We start from the raw sequence: 23,274 nt of genomic DNA, 5'->3' as shown, positions 1-23,274 counted from the left end.
GTATATATAAAGAGAGGTATAGATATATTTTTTAAAATCTTGGCTTTGCAAATTGGTTCCAGCCCTTTCTCAACACACACACACACACACACACACACACACACACACACACACACACACCTCACAGATAGGTCTGTCAACCTAATCTCAAGTCCTAAGAATACACAAACGCATATTCATGAATATATGCCATGATCATTTTCTCTTCTTTAAGTCAATGCCTATGTCCTTTAATAAGTGTGTAGAATATCCAGAAATATTTGAGGACTTGATAAAAGTCAAATTCCAATAACAAAAATCTCCACTTCCAAATACCCTGAGACAGCTTTTCAAGAGAAATATTTTTATTCCATGATCACTTGGGTCTGAAATTGTTCTCTGCTTGGGAGCACCTCCATCTAGATTCAGCATAATTCAGAACTTAGGATAACTTCTTGTTAGCCTCAGGTCAATTTAGCTGCACCTATCTTCTTTAATTGAATAAAAAAAAATAATAATATTTTCCAGTGTCTAAATACTACATTCCAGTTTGAATCCTTAAAACCAGCTTCTATGGAAACTAAACTTGTTACTTTCATACCCAGCAGTTTCACTATCTTATTCTCATGCAAAATAAGTTTTCACTGAGTTCAAAGTGAGCATGTTACTGTCATGTTCTCAAGAAAATGAGGGGGTTGGATGAAATGACCTCTAAGGCCTCATCCAACTGCAAACCCACGATCCCATGATCCTACATCTCTAAGGACAGCTGAAAAGACTGACCTCTCTGCAGGCACACTCATATACAAACAAATGCTTTTTAAAAGGTTTTCATAAAAGCTTTTGTTGTCGATTAAATTGCATGAATGTTATTGCCATTGCTCTTGCAAAAATCTTGTTTTTCAGTCTCTAAATTTAGGGCCTAAAGAGAGCTGGCAGAGTATTGTTTTTTTTTTTTTTTAAGGATATAAGCTGCTGCATGGTTTTCATTTTGAAAAATCCTCACCAAAATCATTTTTCTTTCTCTGGCTCCCAAAGCCATCTGAAAATGTATTCCATGGAATGGGTAAATCGCTCCTAGTAGACCCAGTACTTGGACATTTTATTAATATGGTTTCGGGAGTGTTTATGTGAGTAATCATTTAAAGTGCTAAGAAGTGGTGAGTGGAATATGGATATTCAACCAGGGAATTTAGACTGATACTTTGATTCCTTTGGTCTTTGATTAATTGCTCAGATAAATGGGTAGATATACAATTACTTTGAGCTAAGGTAAAGTGGGAGGGGGGTGCTCCTTTAAAGCACCTGATTAAGAACAATGAGTCAGCCCCCTCTTCTCACCAAGGCTGCTGTTATTTCACAGCCAAGTGGATGCTTTTGAGCCATTTGTCCTGGAGTAAAGTTTGAGTGGGGATGGATTTTTCAAGGATTTCATTTTACTGAGAAGAGAGAAGTAAAATGTCAGTTTTAGAATATTTTAATTACAACTGAGCTTGTCAGTTATTCTTAAACTCACATTACCGTTGAATTAGTGATATATCTGATATACACTAGAAAGAGGCACCAAGGGCAATTCTTGACCTCCTTGGGTCTCAATTTCCTCATCTGTGAAATCATGGATATTAGATTGAATCAATTTTGAAGTCCCTCCCTAAATCTATGGTCTAGGAATTCTCTGACTGACAGACAGAAGCATTTCTGGGGAAAGGGAGTATCTACTTATCCTTCTTCCCCTGTTAGATTGAAGCACCTGGAAAGCAGAGTTTTTGTCATGTGTTTTCATCCCAGTGTCTCGCATTCAGGAGGATCTTTAAAAAGATTTGTTCAGTATTACAATTATAACATCAAATAACCTGAAGAAGTGAAGGAAAAATGTACCTCTCTTGTTTCTTTACTGAAGTGAGGTCCTATGAGTCTGGAAGACTGTTTCCCAGAAAGATACAAGAAAATCCACCTCAACTCATTCTTTTTAGGGATCCGTCAGTGTGGACTTAGACCGTCAGTTGATTTATTGGTTAGTTTTACTAAAATGCATTCTTTTTTATATCTCATTTTGTTATGAGGTATAGTCTACTGGGTAGGCTGAGGGAGGTTGGCATGTTTGTAAATGGAGGTGGAAGAAAAATAAAAACTTTAAATACATTTTAAACCTATTTTAATTGAATCTGTGTGGTTTTTATAATGCTACTTACCCTGAGATTCAAGATCTCTAAGAAATTCAACTAGCTCCACTTTTACAAATGGGAAAACTGAATCACCCAGAGGTAAAATGCTTATGCTCTGGTTTGCACAAAAATTCTGTTACATAGTTACCATATGAAGCCAGTTCACCTGTCCTGAGGATGACAGTGACCCTTTTTCACCACATGAAGAAGGATGGTATCAACATACACTGGCCACAGGCACTGACCCAAAAACATAGCTCCCAAGAAGGGCAATCTTGGGATATTTAAGATGAAAAGATAAAGTTCCAGGTGTCTTAGAACACCTTATGGCTTTCCTAGATGGTCTTTAACATATCTGGTGGTTCAGCTTTGGAAAGAGGAAAACCTGTGTTCAAATTCTGCCTCCTGATACATACATACTTGCTATTGGTGTTGGTCTGTGTTTTCTAAGAGGACCAAAGACATCATGGGATGAATGACTTGGGCATGAACCAGATTTAAATGAAGCAAAATTGCATAAAGTCATCAACCTCTCTCTTTCAGAGTCATTAATGTCCAGTGGCAAGAAAATGTCAGGATGACTGGCAATGGCCCTGGATTCAATGGATGACCTTGACATCTTTGTTGTCTAACTAAGCTTTAAGGGCTCTATAGTGCCTACTTCAACTGACTTCATGGCTGTTGGAACAAATTGTTCTCATCCACCCATCCTGCTGGGGGACATCCTCACATGCTTGTGGTAGACACCCCACCGATTCACTGACAGGTTTGAAGCTTCTCAGTTACCCTCAACCTGGTGCAGCCTGTCTGTTGAGATAGATTACTGGCAAGTGGCTGTTTCTTAGAGTCACAGGTGACAGTTGAGCACTAGGTAGATATCCAAGGTGGAAAGCAGATTGTGTTTAAAATCACTTAACTTCTCAGGGTTCTAGAAAATTTTCTAAGACTCTAAGTTGCAGACCAGTTGTCAATTAAATCTTTCTAAATTAAATCAGAGAAAATTCCTATTAGAAATTTCCTACATGGGGCAGAGCCAAGATGGTGGAGTAGAAGCACAAACTTCCCACAGCTCTGGCTTCCACCTTCCCCAATCCATGTAAAAGGGGGACTCTAAACAAACTTTGGAGCTGCAGAACCCACAAAATGACACAGAGAAGCTAACCTCCCGCTGAGGACAGCCTGGCAGGCCAGCAGGAATCCAGCACAGCGCTCTGGGAGTCGAGCCCAGCCCCACGCTGAGGCTTTAGCCCCAGGGCAAGCCTGACCAGCCGCCAGCCGCCAGCCAGAGGGACTCCAAATCAGCAGCAGCTGTGGCCGTTTCCAGATTTATCAACACATAGATGTGAAGAACAAAGTGAGTGGTCAGTACAGTCTGGACTTTGGGACCAGTAAGTGGGAGTGCGTGGCTTTTACCCCCAGGACGAAAAGCCGCTGAGCCGCTGGCACAGCCAGCCACTGCCACGCGGCGGCCTCAGCTCCTGGCCTGCAGAGTGTAGGGGCACCAAGCACCAGTCTGAGGGGTAATCGCTCTTGCTTTGACCTGCTTGGATCTGGCTTGCAGTCTGGGATGGAGGTCCTGGGGTGTGTGTCCAGCTTGCCAGAGCATGTGAGACCTCAGAGAGGGCACCCATCTAATACCTCCAGCAGCTGAGAAAACCCCAGCATTTGGGATGGAAGCTCCCCTGTCTGGTAGCAGAGTCCTACTGTGGCAAAAAGCCCAAGGGTCAAGTGACTGAGGGGCAACATGACCAGGCAAAGGAAGCAAAACAAATGGAAGAATCCAACATTAGACTCCTATTTTGGGGACAAAAGGGATCAAAGCACGGAACAGGAGGAAGACAGTGAAGTCAGAACTCCTGCACCAAAAGCGTCAAAGGAAAATACAAGCTGGTTACAGGCCATAGAGGATATTAACAAGCAGATAAGAGAAGTGGAGGAAAAATTGGGAAGAGAAATGAGAACAATGCAAGAAAATTATGAAATGAGAGTCAACAGCCTGACTGAGGAAAATAATACCTTAAAAAATAGACTGACTCAAATGGCAAAGGAGGCTCAAAAAGGCAATGAGGATAAGAATGCCTTAAAAAGCTGAATTTGCCAGATGGAAAAAGAATCTCAAAAGCTCACTGAGGAGAATCATTGCTTCAGAATTAGATTGGAGCAAATGGAAGCTAATGAGTTCATGAGAAATCAAGATGCTCTTAAACAGATACAAACAAATGAAAGAATAGAAGGCAATGTGAAATATCTCATGGGAAAAACCACTGACCTGGAAAATAAATCCAGGAGAGATAATTTAAAAATTATTGGACTACCTGAAATCCATGACCAAAGTAAGAACCTAGAAAGCATCCTCCAGGAAGTTCTCAAAGAAAACTGTCCTGATGTTTTAGTACCAGAGGGCAAAATAGAGGTTGAAAGAATCCACCAATCACCTCCTGAAAAAGATCCCAAAAAGAAAACTCCTAGGAATATTATAGCCAGGTTCTGGAATTCCCAGATTAAGGAGAGAATATTACAAGCAGCCAGGAAGAAACAATTTGAATATTGTGGAAACACAATCAGGATAACCCAGGATCTGGCGGCTTCTACACTGAGGGTTGGAAGGGCTTGGAATGTCATATTCCAGAGGTCAAAGGAGCTGGGATTAAAACCAAGAATCCCCTACCCAGCAAAACTGAGTATCATATTTCAGGGGAAAATATGGTCATTCAGTGGAATAGAAGACTTTTAAGCATTCTTGCTGAAAAAACCAGAGTTGAATAGAAAATTTGACATTCAGATACAAGAAGCAAGAGAAGCATGAGAAGGTAAACAGGGAAAAGAAATCATAAGGAACTTATCAAAGTTGAACTATCAACATTCCTACATGGAAAAACAATAATTGTAACTTATGAAACTTTTCTCAGTAGTTGAAGGGATTAGAAATATATATATATATATATATATATGTATATATATATGTGTGTGTGTGTGTATACATACATACATATGTGAATGTGTGTATATATGTTTACAGGTATACATAGATAGAGGGCACAGGACCAATTTAACAGGAAGGCATGATACTTAAAAGGTGAAATTAAGAGGTGAGAGGAATATAATGAGAGGAGATGGGGAGAGACAGATTAGGGTAAACTATCTCATACAAGGGAAAATGGTTACAACGGAGGGGACGAATAGGAAGGCAAAAGGGAATGGGTCAACCTTATTCCCATTGAATCTGGCTTGAGGAGGGAGTGAAATACACACTAAATAGGGTATCTCACCCTCTAGGAGAATAGAGGGGGAAGGGGATGATGGAAGGGAGGGCAGGCTGGGGGGGGAGGGTAGTTGGAAGCACCCACTTTTGAAAAGGGATGGGATCAGGGTGGAGAGTGGAGTGGGTGGGAGGTGGGATGGGAGGGAGGGAAGTGTAGTCAGTCTTTTACAATGTATCTACTATGTTGTTGTTTTGCATTAGCCACACATGTACAACCTATACTGAACTGCTTGTCTTCCCAGTGGGGGTGGGTGACGGGGAAGGAAGGGAATGAATATGGAATTGAAAGTTTTAAAATCAAATATTCAAATATATATATATAATGTGTGTATATATATATATATACTATTATTAATACCATCTTACATGTAATTGGGGAAATAAGATATACAGGCACTGAGGCATAGAGATCCACTGGAAAAGTCGAAAGGGATATGGGAGAAAATATGGGAGAGAGCAGATTGGAGGAGGGGATATCCTGTGAGACTGCTATTTTGGGGTGGTGGGTAGGGGAAAAAACGGGGAGAAAATTTGTAGCTCAAAATCTGGTGGAAACAAATGATGTAAATCAGAAGTTAATAAAGCATTAAAAAAAAAAGTTTCCTACATCCCTACATCAATGAAATCACTAATGTAGACAAAAAAGAAAAAGCTCACATACAACTGACTACTCTCTAGAATGTTTTAAGGAATCTAGAGGTAAGCAAAGCAACTTTTTCTCATTTATTTCCAGAAGGAAACAGTTGATTCCTCCTTAGTAATTTAAGGGGAATTCAATTTAGTAATAATAATGATTAGAATTATCATTTATATAGCACTTTTATTGCCAGCATTTCATTTGATCATCACAAAACCCTGCAAGGATTATTTTGGTCATTTTACAGATGAAGATACTAAGTATTAGAAGGTTTAAAGGTCATATGATTTATAAGTAGCTATAAGTATACCACACTCAAAACCAAGTCTCAAGTCTTGCTTTGCCTACTATACCATACTGGCTCTCAGCCAACTAAGTTCAAGAATAATGAATAGTGTGCATAGGATTAGGCCATACATTTAGCATCCAAACTTAGTAAATGAAAGATATGGTAATGTTTAAACTACAGTCTCTGCATGGGTAATCATATACCTTGAGCAAGCTCTTGTTTCAAACACATATGAACCACATTGATAGGTGGATGCATTAGACATATTTAAGTAAGCAATACTTAAAGATAAATAAGCATGTATTGATATCATACTCTGGCACTATTCGTTTAAGGTCTAAATGACATGAATTCTCCCTGAAAGGTTAAACTCAGAAGAATTGGCAGCCTCTCCAATCTAGCTATGCATAACAGACACTATGTAAATAGCTGTTGTCAGAAGGCACAGAGACAAGTGTCAATTATGTTCAATTTGACTGTGACTGTGTGGGAGTCTTCTTACTCAGACTCACCAAGAGTTTCAGAATCAGATATGAATGCAAAACTCAATCTTTTGTTTATTATTAACCTTAGCAAACATTCCCTACTTCTCTCTGTTATGCAGTTATAAGAGGGAGCCTGTAACACTGGTGAAAAAGCTGATCTCAGTCAGAAAAACCTGGGTTCAAGTCACGCCTCAGAACGTGTGAGCCTGAGCAAGTCACCCAAATTCTCAGTGCTCTAACTAACTCTCCTAAGATTCTAAACTGCAGAGAGAGGGACAAACAGCCTTGGTAGAAGGAGTTTCCTTCACAAGAGTTCTCTGCAAGAATGAACATGTGTCATTTTAAAAAAAGTAACAATGGTTAAATACATGTATTAACAATTTTAACTTTTTCTTTTTATGCTTTTTGGAGAATTGGGGTTAAATCACTTGCCAAAAGTCACAGGACTAGTAAGTGTTAAGTGTCTGAGGCCAAATTTGAACTCAGGTCCTCCTGACTCCAGGGCTGGTGCTCTATTCATTGTGCCACCTAGCTACCCCAACATTTTTTAAACAATGGTTATGTACATGTATTGATAATTGAAGTTCCCAGACAGTTGCTTAGATTGTCTGGGAACTTAAAGAACTACATGTTTACAGTATCCTATGAGTATAACAGGGCAGCTAGGGGGTGCAGTGGATAGAAAGCTGGACCTGGAGTCAGAAAGACCTGAGTTCAAATCCAGTCTCAGATACTAACTAGCTATGTAACCTTGGGCAAGTCATTTAAGTCTGTTTGCCTCGGTTTTTCCATCTGTAAAATGAGTGGGAGAAGGAAACAGCAAAGTACTCCAGGATCTTTGCCAAGAAAACTTCAGATGGTGTCACAAAGAGTCAGACATGACTGAAAGGACTGAACAACATGAATACGACAAAAAATAAATAGAATTACTACCCAGACTAAAAGTTACTGCCCAGGTTCCAAATGTGCATGCTTCTTGCTTACTTATGGATTAGGAAAAAGGTTGCCTGACACAGGTCAGTAGGAGACTGGTTTTAGAGGCGCAGATGCCCCCTGATCAAACCTTACTTCTCACATACTAGCTGGAAGACCCTGGACAAACCATTGAACATTTCAGTTCTCCCAGGCTATTTTCTAAAACTGTAAGTTACAGACAAAGTGCAGATCAGCATCAGTAAAAAGAGTTTCTATATTGGTAGCTCTCTATACTAATAAAATCATTTGTTGCTGCTCTTCAGTAATTATCATTCATGTTCAACTCTTTGTGATTTCTTTTTGAGGGTTTTCTTGACAAAGATACTGCAATGGTTTGCCATTTCCTTCTCCAAGTCATTTTACAGATGAGAAAACTGAGACAAGCATGGCTAAGTGACTTGCCCAGGGTCACACAACTAGTAAATATCTGAGGCCAGATTTGAACTCAGGCCTTTCTGATTTCAGGCCTGGCACTCTATCTATCCACTGTGCTACCTAGTGTCCAATGAAAACAGGTATCAACAAACAACAACAATAACTCTATAATTTTTATAAGGTAAGGTATGAAGAAAAAAAGAGGTTGAGGAGAACACAGAATTTTGTTTTTATTTGTTTTTGCTTTGTTTTGTTTGTATTATTCTCTAGATGATCCAAGTCAGCCTCTTGGGTCAGAGGAAGAGGATCTGCTTAAACTTTTATTTGCACTTAAAGTGCCTCCCACAATGCTGGCCACAAAGTAGGTGCTCAATCAATGTTCATTAACCTTACGGCTTTATTTTCTATCTCAAATGGATATGTGATGTATCCAATTCAACATTTCTCAGTCAGAAATATCAAGAATAATGAAAATGACAAGGGAAATCAAATAGGGAAAATATGTCAACTATAGTTCAGTTCAAGAAGAATTTTTTAAAAGTAAACAAGGGAACTGTCTTTCTAGTGAAAATAGAATTGATAAAATTTGGCACTTTGCTCACAGACTGACTTACCCACAGGAGGACTGGAATTTAATGCCACAGCTAGAAACAACCTTTCTTTCGGGTAAGAAGATTACAGAAGGCATTTAGATCAAGCCAGAATAAATGATTAAGGAGTTAAACTGACTCAAGAAAATCTCAATTATATAACTCTTATGTAAGTTGGGAAATACAAAAGTAAGGACTCTAAAAAGTGACTACTTAGAGTTCACTAGAAAAAAAATATCACAGTAAATAAGGACCATCTTTAAAGGCTAAAACTGTGAGAATGATCAAAAAACAAAATATGTAAATTGGCAGAAATAGATGACCTGTTTTATTCTATTCATGGTTTATACTTTTTTCTAGTTGGGTTTTTTTTTAATTCTACCAACTCAAAAAGATAAAAGGTTTTAAAAAGAAGGAACACTTCTTTAAAGCAACACTCAACAACTTATTTTCATGCCTTTACTTTGGGATACTACTTTTGCCTTACCATTATTCCCATGCTCCCCTCTCTACCTCAAGCCTATATTCAGCATCTCTCTCCAGATTCCACAACAAACAACTTTTCCTCAATCGTTTCAGAATTGGTGCAGAATTACTGCATCTTTATCCTAACCTAACATGTACACCAATTATCTTTGTTTCATTCCAACCTCTAATTCCCAAAGCTGGTAGACTGCCAAACAAAGCCACTTTAGCATTCTTCCTTTTTAATTTAATGACAAACTTCTTGTTATTCATATTCAAATACTCTGAATTTCTATTATCATTATGTGTCCTACATGGGTGATCACAACTGGCTTCTCATCACAGGTGTAATAATGCCAGAGACTGCACTTTCTAAAGCTAATGAATGCTTTAAAATGACTGTTTGTGGCTCACAGTCTTAATCCTTTTCAAAACAACCACATTTTCAAATGAGGCTATCTTTTCTTGCAAAATGCCTTGCTGCTACAAGTCCTTTTTCTTCTCCTCAGATGTTATCTTGCCTTTCCCACTATTTCTCAGAGCAGTGGAACCCTTTCTCTGAAGTCTACAGAGATTTCCCTTGCTTTGAAGGAGAAAAAAAAGAATGAAAATGGAAAAAAAAAGAATCAACAAATATGCCATTATTTGTGCAGATGGTAAATAACATAAGCAAGGTAAGAAGAAAGAGCTGTTAAGCTTCCTGGGACTAACAATAACAAGAACTATGGCATCTTTACTAGAAATTTGTTTTTATTTTTCTTCTTTATTCTTACAATCTTTTTATCCTACCAATGAATTTATTGCTACCTGGATACAATGTGTTAGATGTTATGCCACACAGATGAGTGACAATAAAAACACATATAATCTATGGCATGGTGGGAAGGGTGGCATGGGCCAAGGTGGCCTTCAGCAAAGAGGCTCAAATTCTGGAATCACATAGACCCTACAATCATCCTCAGAATAGTCTCACCCCACCACAAGAGGAGTCAAGCTTTTCTCCCTCTCTTTGGCTTGGTATGCCCTCACCCAGAAGCAGAACTCCAGGAAAAAAGTTCTAAAACAAAGTTCTGATATGACCAACATCTCTAGTATCTTTAAAAGGGCTTCACAGAATACCTTCTAGAAAGGATGATCAGTATACAAAATAGCTGCCAGGTATAGGACGGCTACCTATTTCCTCTGTCACAAAGAAATGTAAAACACAATTGACTTGTAGCATCTTAAATACTTAAAACATAAAACAATAACCCATCATTATCAGTATCATCTCCCTGAAAGATAGAGGCACTTTATATGTATTTTGAACAGACATTTCTCTTTGACCTCTATCATGTTGTCTCAGCAACTCACAAGGTCTTACCAGTCAGTCAAGAAGAGGTCATTAGTCCTTTCAGATTTCTGATGATCCTGTCAGTGGTCATCTTTTCTGAGAAATGCTGTAATTGCAGAAAGCACCTCCTGCTGGTCAGCTGACACCAAATCAGGAATCCAAGATCTCTTGAACTCACAATGTAGCCACCAATGTCGAAAATATCCATCTCAGAATCACTAGTTGCTGGTCATAGACTTGTTTCCAAGGATGGAACACAAAGGCAGAAGATTGCAGCCAAGGGTTTGAGGTATGATCTCAAGTTCACCTAAGCAAGGTCATGTTCTTATCATTGTCATGCATGTGCTTGTAGCCATCATTCCTGCTGGGGATGAGGAAGGGGAAGAGAGAGGGAGGAAAAACCCCTATCTCTACTCACTAGATGTCCAAAGGAGAATAGGCAAAGTAAAATGATATTCTCAAAAAGAGAGAAAGGCAGGGTCTTCCTTTGGTCCTGATAGTCTACTTAAGGGATGACTCATCCTGCCTTAGTCATCAACCATCTCTGACACAATAACTCAGTTATGGGGACCAATGAAGTGTTACTGTGTCAACCTAGAACTTATATCAATCAGGAAGGTGCCAGAGCACATGTTCCACAGAAAGGCCAGAGTATATTCCCAGCTCCACATCTGAGAGATGGAGCACATGCCTTATTCCTACACCTGTTACCCAAATAAGAAGAAAGATAGAAAGCAAAGGGCCTTGCTAACAAAAACAATAGGTTGACATTTATCACAAGCACTATCTATAGTTAGTTTCATTTGAGAACAAAACAAGCAAGATGTTAATCAGAGGGGAGGCACAAGGTCCATCTTCCTAAAAAATTACGGACATGCTACCCTGCATATACTCAAAAAAATTGTTCCTTGTACTATTATAACTTGCAGTCCTCCATTATGAATTTGTTCCTTTTGAATAAGGAACAATATTCACCTCTCCTAGTCTCCTTTTGAAACATAAATACTTCCAGAAGAATAAGACACTATCAAATGACTGAATTTATTCCATTAAATTGCCAGAGTACTGGGTATCTTTAGGGAAATGGCAAAGAGAAGAGAGATGGGTTAAAAGACACAAGATAGAGAGACTGAAGTACTGAAGATAAATTTCCTCTTCTTCACAATATCAAATAAAGACCCATGAGAGACCTGCATTATGTTGTATTCAGTTTTTTAGTCACTTGAGGTGGTTAAGAGTATATGCTACAGCCCTCTCTGCACTTTTTATTAAAGCATTATAATATTTTCACTAAAGTATTAAAATATTTTATTAAAAATGTAATAAAATTATTAAAAATAATTACTGTGTACATGGATATGACAAGCAGTTTCTTAATACAGTAATCATATTTTTACCCACTTTCATAATTATAGTCCAGCTGTCAATACAAAGCTTCATTTTTGCCACCAGTTACCTAAAAGTATAATCTGGTGATCTGCTTAATGCATCCCTTAGCCCAGAATTCTCCAACTCACACTATAGTGTACATTGATAAAATTCCTAAATACCATACCTTGGACCAAGTACTTTACCCTCCACAGCCTCAAGATGATTCTTCTCAGAGGTTCAGGGGATGGAAGCAGGCACCAGGAAAAGGAGCAAAACAGAGGAAAAGGCAAAAGAGAAAGCAGAGACAGCTTTTACTTTGTTAAAGCTTAAGAAGCAAGAACCTTGGTAAGTAAAATCTTTAGAACCAAGAAAATAATATCCACAATGATTGAATCCTAATAAAGCTGCCCCCAACTCCAATATTCTAATTTCCTTATAACCCCAAGTGAACAGCAAGCCTACTGCCCCTACAAAGCCACTCACCCCCCTACCCCACACACACTCAATATCCTAACTTCTTCATATATATCTCACTACTCCCGTACATGAACTCATATTTCTCACAGAACTGTAGGTGTGTCCACGTGATGGGATCCCAGCCACTGCCCCCAGACACATTCCTCATAATTCCCACAGAAACAAGAGGTGTGTTCACACACTCAACCAGAACCACATCTATCTAGTCTCAGACAGGTCCACAATACTCAGCCAATCAGAAAGCAGCACCACCAGGATGCCCAAGCAGGATGTGGACCCCAAGACAATAGAAGGGACTTTCCCTAAGTAGTCACCTGTGCAGTAATAATAAAGAACTGATCTAGAGTGAATTTCAAATGTAGAGAGGTTAATTATAATATCATTATCTTATATACATACCCCCTAAATGGGTTTTTTGTATGCATTGTAGGTAATCGCATGTTCAGTTCCACTATGGCTGGGACCCCTCCCTTATTACCTAATTCCTTAACAACCTTCCTGCCTTTTTAATAGTCATAATTTCTGTTATGTAATTGCATCTTTACCTTATAAAAATCCATCTTGCTTTCTCTGAAGTTGCTGGTTCCATTTGGAATTTGGGCTGCTTCATGAGAGGCATCAGTCTTAATAAATGCCTATACTTGGATTAGAGATGGCTTGACTTTGAATATGACTCTGAGACAATACTACCATGACACATCATAAAACCACAACAGTTTTTGGCATCCCTGGGTGGGCAGAGTTGAAACCAAAAAAATTTTTGGTGTCCCTGGGTGGGCAAAACATAAACCCTAAGAACAATGGCTACAACAACATAAATGGAAAGAACAACAAAACAATGAAAAAAGGAAATGTTGCGAAATCACAAGGGCCAAGTTTAGCTGTGAAAAGAGAAATTAATAGGTACCTCCTTCCACCCCTTTGCAGAGGTGAATAAGCCTTTAAGTGCAGAAAATTTCATAATGTTGGATTTTTCAGTGTGTTTATTTGGTCTGTTTAATTTTTTTTCTCTTCTTTAAAAAATTCTTAATCATAAGCCATAGTTCTCTGGGAAGGGGAGGGGAGGGAATATAGCTGATGACAAAAATAAAGGGCGTCAATGAAAAATTTGTTCTTTTAAGTGAAAGTGGGTAGGTAAAAATTTGCCAATGACTTTGCCAGTACATGAGTCAATAGCTAGGAAACTGTGTTCTCCTCATTCCACTTCCTTAAAGACTATTGTGAAGACCAACCTATGGGCGATCTGTTGTTTTTCCTTCTTATGCATCAACTCACAAAAAAAAAAAGAGCCAAATATGGTGGCACATGCCTGCAATCCCTGCTAGAGAGAAGGCTGAGGCTGATTATTTGCTTGAACTTAGGAGTTCTGAGCTGAGTGGGCAAAGCTGATCAGGTGTCTGAACTAGGTCCAGCAGTGAGCCTTTGGAAATGGCAGATTCCCTAGGCCACCTAACAAGGACTGAACTGGTCCAGGTCAGACAAAGAGAAGATTCCCATACTGATCAGTAGTGGGATCAGCTCCTAAGTAGCTGATGCACTTACAGTCTGGGAAAGACAGGGTAATGGAGAAGAAGGAGGAGGAGAGGGAGAAAGAAAAGGAGGAAAAGGAGAAAGAGGAGGAAGAAGAGGAGGAGGAGGAAAGGGGAAGTAGGAAATGAATGGGGAAGAAGGAAAGAGATAGGGAAGGGAAAGGGAAAGGAGAAAAATAATAGAGAAGAGAATAGGAAGAAAAAGGATAAGGGGTAAAGGAATAGGAAAGGGAAGGGAAAGGGGAATGTTTAGCCATCCTGGATTTCACATATTCTCAATCACATTTCATCAAATGGAGACAGCAATTTGGGGATAGGGGAGGGAAGAGAGGGGAGAGAAATAATTGCCCTCAACAGAACAAGAGTTTACAGGATATCATCTTCATTAAGATGTATTAAGTGCCCATTTGAATTTTTTCCCTGAGCCGACACAACTAAAATTTTCAATTTTGAATCTAATCAGTGGCCATTTAGTTACAATACCAGGAGAGAGTTACATTGCTTTCCTAGACCCTCCTGAATTAAAAGCAGCTTTCATTCCTGAAAGCATATCATTATTCTTATGTCAGCTACTTGTCCCAAATCAAAGATTTGTTTTTAACTGAGCCCTAAAAAAGAAAAGAAAATTTAAAGGTTCACATTTCTATGCTATCTAGAGTTAAAATGATTTTTTAAAATATGTTCTCCTTTCCTGTTCCATGTTAGGCATAGTTCTGACTTATAGTGAAACTGGTCATTTAATGTGCTTGTGACTGGGCACCCCTCAGCAGTTCAGAGTGTTACCATAAATTTATTCATTTTTTTGACAGCACTTTGAACTAAACTACAATGTCAAACCTTTTTTTTTTTTCTGACCTTTTAGTTATTATCGGTTCCTTCATGGCCACTGCTGAATACAGACTTCAAAAGCAATGGATATTTAAAACTACAAAAATATCTCATCCTCATCAACCTTTGAAAAGTATTAAGTGCCCCCTTCCTTCCCCCTGAATGTTCTGCTGTACTCTTAACAGAATAAATTTTTAATGAAATAATTTCCTGAAAACATTGAATACAGAGAAATAGGAATCTGTTAACTGAGTAATGTTCTTATTAAAAGGAAAACACCATGTACACACAGTTCAAGAACCTATATGAGTGCCAAAAAAATCAGCAAAGTCACCTAATATAGCCCAAATGAAGAAATATTTTGATAGCAAGAACACTGATGTCTCCTCCACAGGTCGCCATCTTCTGATATTGAACTGATATAATCAATATTTCTAGAACAGAAGTCAGAGATTAAAAGAGAAAGAATGGGGGATGGTGACAAAAGGTTTTGCAAGGCTCAGTAGGAAAGAAGTGGGAGGCAGAGAATGATTTCTGTTTTCTCCATAAAGTAAGCTCAATTCTATAGGAGGTCTTTCCCCACCTCCTCTACTGCAAGAGCTTCCCCTCTGAGATTACCTTCCATTTACTCAATGTGTATCTTGTACATGCATAGTTGTTTAAATGTTGTCTCCCCCATTAGAATGTGAGCTCCTTAAGGACAGGGACAATGCTTTTTGCCTTTCTTTGTATTTTCAGTAGTTAGCACATTACCTGACACAAAATAGGTACTTTAATACTTGATGACCGACTATGAGAGCAGCTGAAAGTCTGGAAGGACAGAGTGACTTGATCAATCATCCAGTAAACATTCATTTAGTGCCTACTAAGTGCCAGCCACTGTGCTAAGTTAGCTGGATACTGAAGGGGAAAAAAAGAAAATTTAAAACTGTCATCGTGGGGAATAAGATATATTTATTAGTTAAGGAACAGTTAAAAGGATTGCCTTGCTATTTAACAAGGGCCCAGGTGGGATTCAATATCATAAGTTGGTAGTGGAGCTATTCAGCATGGTTACATGACACACTCCAGTTCCATCTGTTAGCATGTGTATAGAGGCAGAAGAGGTGGATAGCTGGAATAATCTGAGCTTGGGCTGTGGCAAGGCCTGAGACTGAAAAATCTGGGGAAAGGGATACATGCAGCAAATCCCTAGATCCCTTTTCTAATGACCTTGCTGAAAAAACAAAGTTTTATATTGACACAACTAGCAAATAATAGAGAAAGCAGGTTGGAAACCTAGGTACTGTATCAAGAAACTAATAGCTACGTTCATACTTCATAGCTAATGAATATATAATAGACAAAGTCACAAGTATCTACTCTCAACCTTCTTAGAGAATAAGCAACTGAACATGATAACATAGAGTAAGATTTTCCTGTATCTTTAGCTAATATCATAAAGCAGATAAGGTTTGTATTCAATGTTCCAGTCTCTCCATCCTGTACCTTTTTATTATCTCCTGCCTTCCAACCAATCCCTTGATAAGCCATGAGCCATAATAGAACAGGGGCTAGAGATTTGAAAGTAGAGGATAATATAATGTTAAAATGATTAATTCTAGGGTCAAAATTGGTCAGGGGAGAGGGAGAGAAACTACAGCATGATATCCTAAAGGATTAATGACAGGTTTAAAGACCAGAAGTCATGGTGTTGGGTTAAAGAAAATTTTTTTAGGAAATATAAGGCACAAGGAAAGATGGAATGGTGAAGTTGCTTAGATAAAGGAGTTTCAGAATTCTTCATCATAGAAATAGAATGCTTGCGGGTAAAGAGGAGCTCCAAGGTTTTACCCATGAATTTAAGTAGAGTAAAGGGCTACTGGTTTTGTTTAGTTTTAGTTTGGTTTGGGGTTGTTGGGTTTTTTTTTTTGTATTTGTTAGAAATATCAGCTTTAATTAGTCTGGGGAAGAGGAAAAAAATCACAGCCTGAATATTTAGATCCAACTTTAATTTACTAAAAGCTGGTGCAGGGTTCTCAAAGGATCCAACATAATACCCTACTTCATTATATTAATTGGTTACTTGAAAATATGTTGAAACCACATTACCAGAGGAATTGGGAATGGAACATTGTTGGAGGTTAAGCATTAGCTAAGATCAGTGTTAGCTATTTCTTCTGTATCTTGTGCCATCAGCTAAAATGATATGACAATGGAGTACCCAACACTTATGGTGAACTCTGGTTATGATGTACTAGTGAGGTGGCGAATCAGAGACACTGGTTGCAGCAATGATATGTGGGATACACCTATACTGTTGGGTGTGACAACAGAGAATGTGATAATAAGACCAAACTGGAATTTTTGGCTCACAATAAGAGCACAGATAAAAATATACCACCCATTGATTCAAAAGAGGCAAAACCTTTCTTTCTAATGCTCATTCAACAAGTATCTGAAGGAAGGGTGTTGTAAATTACATAGAGAGAGCTTCATTACAGCCTGCAATACTCCAACTACAGCTAAACCACACAAAAATGTAAGTAGGAAATATTTAATAAAATAAAAATACAATAGAACATAGATAATGTTAATGTGTAGTTTTCTAGTCAATATGCAGTTACAGGGATACCTGTGTTCAATTTAGTGGCCTCTGTTCTATTTGAGTTTGACACTATTGATCATTAAATTCAATACTGTGCATCTAGTTCAATACTGAGTGTGACTATACCCCAACCAGAAAAGTTGTGTATTCATAGATACAACCAATATCAAAAGGGAAAAAAGTCACTTTCGTGTGACCAGTATATATTAGTCCATTAATGGAGACTAGTTTCTCCAGCATTCTAAATATGCATGAACATCATATATGTATCCTTTCAGATATCGTAAGAGAGAAAAAAAAAACAAAATAAGTGTCCAGTGTGCCCACTTCTTACTCTATTTTTTGGCCTTGTTTTGGTTAGAGATTCATCTTTTCACTGAAAGGACAAGAACATTGTTTTAATATGGAAACTTGCAGAGTTGTGTGATTATTTTCCCAAGGCAACCAAGCTGGCAGTACTCAGTTATGTTTTCTTGGTACTACTTGGGTGGCTTGACCAGAATTGTGTACTGTATGTCAAAGAGAAACTTCATCAACTCCTCATGGACAATAAGGAAAGCTATGGTTCTTGACCTAAGGTTATAAATGTGTATATTGAAATCCCCTAGTATAAGGATGGAGGAAGTAGGTGACCCCGTGAGAAGACCACTGGCCCTATAGTCAGGAAGACATCTCCCTGAATTTAAATCTGGCCTGAGACTCTTAATAGCTGTGTGACCCTGAACAAGTCATTTAATCCTGTTTGCCTCAGTTTCCTCATCTGTAAAATGAGCTAGAGAAGGAAATACCAAATCACTCCAGTATTTCTGCCAAGAAAACCTCAAACAACTCATGAAGAGTCAATCAACTGAAAAATGACTGAACAACAACAAAAATATAAGAGTAGGAGTTGGGAAGATGATAGAGAAACAGTTATTCACTCCTTCTAAAAGGAGGAGAAATTACCTAGGGATCAGTAGATTGGGGAATATCTTTGGATAGTGAGAGAGAGACAGATAGAGAGGCACAGAGAGATGAGATAGAGATGATGGAGACAGAGAGATATTCCTTCAAGAGGACAGGTTGCCAGACAACAGTAGGCAAAAAAACTGACTATCATGTTGGAAAGGGGTCACAAATTTAATAAGTCAAAAAACAAAATAAAACAGAGAACATCTTAGAAATTAAGTAAAAATGAGAACTAGGGAATAGGGGCTCAAAGTGAGTTTTGTCATCTCCTAGGGAAAAAAGTTTAAGACCTTAAAAGTCCTTTGCAGTAAGTAAAAAATTGGGCAAGTGGAGTTTGAGACTTAAAAGAATAAATCCTGGCAAAGAAAACAGGCTGAGTTGGGAAAGCCACAAAGGGGCTTAAAAGCCCACTGAGAATAGTGTTGTCAAGGAAATGCAAGATTGAAAATGAAAGTTGTCCTCCAGAACTAGTCAGTTTCCTTATCTCTCAAACCCAACAAAATTGCAGAATTTTGGGGGGAGAGGAAGGGAGGTAAAGAGAGGGTTCACAAAATTTTATCCTCCACTCTCTGAGTTCTTCTTTTATGAAATAATTACCATTTGTGATGGCAATGTTCTTTCATAACAATAAGTTACATACAATGACCAACTATTACATGTATATCATTTGAATTTATGAATACATTAATATTTCTCAGTTTGTTCCAGAAAATTGGCAAGCATGTCCAGCATTCCAAGTTTGTTGAGAGGAGAAGAGAAGCATCAATTCATTTCCAGTTTTCCTGGGCATTTGAAATTTTTGTTTGCTTTTTTTTTTAAATGATTAAACTAACTTCATATCCTCATAGACAACCAAGACATAAAGTGGGATACGGAATTCTAATATAGCTCTGCCACATGTTTTGAATAGATGCAAAACTAGAGGACCTTTTGTAGTAAATTTTGTAGAATTATATATTTATTAAAAGTAACAACCTTACATTGGAATTAAGGATACTCAGGCTCACTTCTAGCTGTGACCCCCAGCACCTTGATATCTCAAAAAAATTTAAGAGTACTTCCTTTTCTGCAATAATTTTTGAATTGTCACAGAATTCTAGCATCATTTTCTTTGAAGGAAAGTTGTTCTTTCTAATTCTGCCTATCCTACTTAATCTCTTCTACACATTCAGCTAGCCTGTTCTTAAAAAAAAATGAGCTTTGTTTGACAATGACAATCCATTTGTTACAGAGAAACACTCAAGTAAAAATGATATATTACAGTGTGACTTTTTCATTCTTATGTACAAGTCAACTAACTAACTTGAGCCTCATTTGGCAACTGATCTTCTGGCTACTCCAGTCAGTATAAAATGGCTCACCTAATGAAGGATTTGGGGGGTGGGGGGGTTGTTTCTGTTTTTATACTAGACCATAGGAATGTAATCAGCCTGGTGTGGCTATGCCACTCGTGCATCTATTATGTGAAATATCATGCATGTATTATGTGAGCTACTCAAAGTCCCTTTTTTAAGAAAAATTTAATGTTTTTGTTTAATGCTTTCTATTTTTACATCATTATAGTTTTCCCCAGTGCCCCTCCCCTTTCTCCTTCCAGAGAACCATTACATATAATAGAACTTTTCAAAGATAAAAAAAGACAAGAAGAAAAAAATCAGTACCTCTGACCTACACATTGGAAAATCTTGAAAACATGCACAATATGAAACAACTGTAGATCTCCCACCCCATGGAGGGTTACATTCACTTTTGATTTTTTTGTATGTGGTTATACTTTCCTTTTACATTGTCATCATTGTGCATATTGTTTTCTTGGCTCTGCTTATTTCTTTTTGTCTTAGTTCATATAGATCTTTCCAATGTTTCTTTGTATTTATCACCCAAAATATTTCTTTCAGCACAATAATATTCTATTAAGCTCATGAGCAACAATTTGCTTAGCCATTCCAAAATCAATGGGCATCTATTTTTTCCTTGAAGGTAGCTGATGGAACAGTGGATAGAGCATTGAACCTAGAATCAGGAACCTAGAACCTAGCTGTGTGGCCCTGGGCAAGTTACTCAAATCTCTGTTTGCCGTAGTTTCCTTAACTGTAAAATGGGAATAGCACCTACCTCACTGAGTTTTTGTGAGGATCAAATGAGATATTTGTAAAATGAACTTAGCATAGTGCCTGACACATAGTTAGACACTATATAAAAGCCTATTTCCTGTCCTTTCCTCTTCCCCTCTCTTGGAGTATAAACCCAATAATGGAGTCTCTAATTCAAAGGAAATGGACATTTTAGTCATTTAATTCACATGATTCCAAAATGCATTGCAAAATGACTGCACTATTTCACAATTTCATCAACAATGTATTAGTGTGCCCATCATCCCATAACCCTTCCAACATTAACTGTTGCCCCTCCTTTTCATCTTTACGATTTGAAGGGTGTGAGGTGAAACCTCAGAATTGTATTGATTTTCATTTCTGCTATAATTATTTGCAGCATTTTTGCATGTGGTTGTGAATGCTCTTTATTTCTTATTTTGAGAAGTTTATTCATATCCTTTGACTTCTTTGCATCTCTACCTATTGGGGAATGGCTATTAGTCTAAAGTATATTAATTAATTACTTATCTGTCTTGAATACCAAAACCTTGTCTGAGAAATTGGGACAAATTTTTTCCTATTCAAGTACTTCCCTTCTTATCCTAGGTATATTAGTTTTGTCTATAAAAAAACTTTTGAGTTTCACATAAATAAATTATCTGTTATTTTTTGCAATTGCCTCTGTCTCCTATTTGGTTATCTATAACTATCCATAGCTATGAGAAGCATATGATCTGCTTCTTTTCTAATTTTTTAAAAGTGTGACCTTACTATTAAGATTATATATCCATTCAGAAAGTATTATAAAATATGGTTTCTAATTTCTAGTTTTCCATTAGTTTTCATCAAATAGGGAGCTCTTTCCCAGGTAATTTGTGTTTGCCACTTCATGAAATACTGTATTATTGAGTTCCATTGTTTCTAATTTTCCCTTGTGGCAGCAGATGACTGCTGCTTTATAATATGAGATCTGAAAGTGCTATTCCCCCTTTGTCCCTACCTCTTTTCATCATTTCCCTTAATATTCCATATCCTTTATTTTTCCAAATGAATTGTATTATTTTATAAAGTATCCCCTTGATAATTTGATTGATACAGCATTAAAGGTATAAATTAACTTTGCTAGTCATTGTCATTTTTATCATATTGGCACAAGCACTAATATTCCTCTGGATGCTTAAGTTATTATTTACTTCTTTAAGGAACACTTAATTGCCCTATTACTATTGAAAATATCACCACTTTCCTAGTTACCTGAGCTTGCAACCTAGGTGTGATGCTCTATTCTCTCACCCCTTCACATGCAATCAGTTTTCAAGTACTGTCATTTCTGCTTTCATAACATTTCTTATATGTGCCCCCTTCTCTCTTCTGATACCAGTATCACCCTGGTATGAGCCCCCATTCCTTCATAGCTGTATTATTGCAGTAGTCTTCTGGTTAATTTCCCTGCCTCAAACCTCTCTTTACTCCAGTCTATCCACTCAGTTGTCAAACTGATCTTCCCTAACTTTCTTCAAGTTTCAGCTAAAATCTTACCTTCTGTAAGATTTTTCTTATCCCCTTTAATGCTAGTGCCTTCTTTTTGTTAATTATCCATTTTTTCTTGAGTATATCTTGTTTTTATATCAGTTCTTCTCTTGTGAGAGGAACAGCAAAGAAGCCAATGGCCCTGGATCACACAGTATGTGGGAGAAGGAAGATGGAAAAAGCTTGGAAGTGTAGGAGGGAGATGGGTTATGGAGGGCTTTGAACATCAAACAGAGGTTTTTATATTTAGTCCTTGAGGTGATAGGGAGCCACTCACATTTCTTGAATGGGGGAGGGGTGACATAGTTATACCTGTATTTTTAGGTAGATCAATTTGACAGCTGAATGAAAGATGAACTGGAGTAGGGAAAAGCCTGAGGCAGGGAGGCTAACCAGGCTATTGTAATAGTCTTTGAGTGACATGATGAAATCCTGTACCAGGGTGATGTAAGTGTGAGAGGAAAGAAGGGACATATGTAAGAGGTGTTATGAAGGTAAAATTGACAGGATTTAGCAACTGATTGGTTATGGGAGTAAGAGAGAGTTAGGAGTTGAGGATGATGAGTAGGCAGTGAACCAGGGTGACTGGGAGGATAGTAGTGCCCAGATGGCTTGGGGGAAAATATAATGAGTTCTGGCAGCTGAAGATGCAAGACTAAAGGTTAGGAAATAGGTTAGAGCTGTATAGATCTGAGACTCATTAGCAGAAAGATAATAATTGAATGCAAAGGAGGTGATGAGATGTTTGCAGATGTTGAATTTTCCTTAAAGGCAGTCTCTAACCCTGCCATGCAAACTCTCCACCATTTTCTCTATTATCCTTTATTCCTTGACTTGGAGCTATATTCCCTAGCTATTGTGGATATTTCCCTCATTTTCTTCATGTATGTTCTAGGTTTTTCTGTATTTTAATGTTTTAAATTCCTCTTAAAAGAATAAAAATTAAAATGCAGGCTATCAAAAACAATAGAAATCATTCTTATTCATTAACAATCAGAGAAAAATATCTTCTCATCTCTGTCTCCAGTTAAACTCTGACTGTATAATTTTCCTTCTTGATCCCTACTTTCCACCTTCTCCCTTTTCCTTAGCTGCTTGATTGCTCAAAAGGCTTCAGTTAATGAGAGTCACCAGCCCTATTCCTTCCTGTGCGACGCAGGACTGGCTACCAGGCCTTACCTCTATACCTGCTGACCTCACAATATAATCTGACCCACTGACTTATCCTAAAGATCCGTGGGTCTTTCCATGAAACCGACAACAGAGCTTTCTTCTATGAATTTGTTTATCCTGCTTAAAATTTAGTTTAAGAGCAGGGACTATCTTGTTTTTTCTGTTTCTATTCCCACAACT

This window comes from Petaurus breviceps, unplaced genomic scaffold (genome assembly GCF_028583685.1).
Source record: "Petaurus breviceps papuanus isolate PSGF00001 unplaced genomic scaffold, PetGlider_PUasm1.0 90638, whole genome shotgun sequence".
NCBI lineage: Eukaryota > Metazoa > Chordata > Mammalia > Diprotodontia > Petauridae > Petaurus > Petaurus breviceps.
This window is presented reverse-complemented; position numbering follows the sequence as displayed.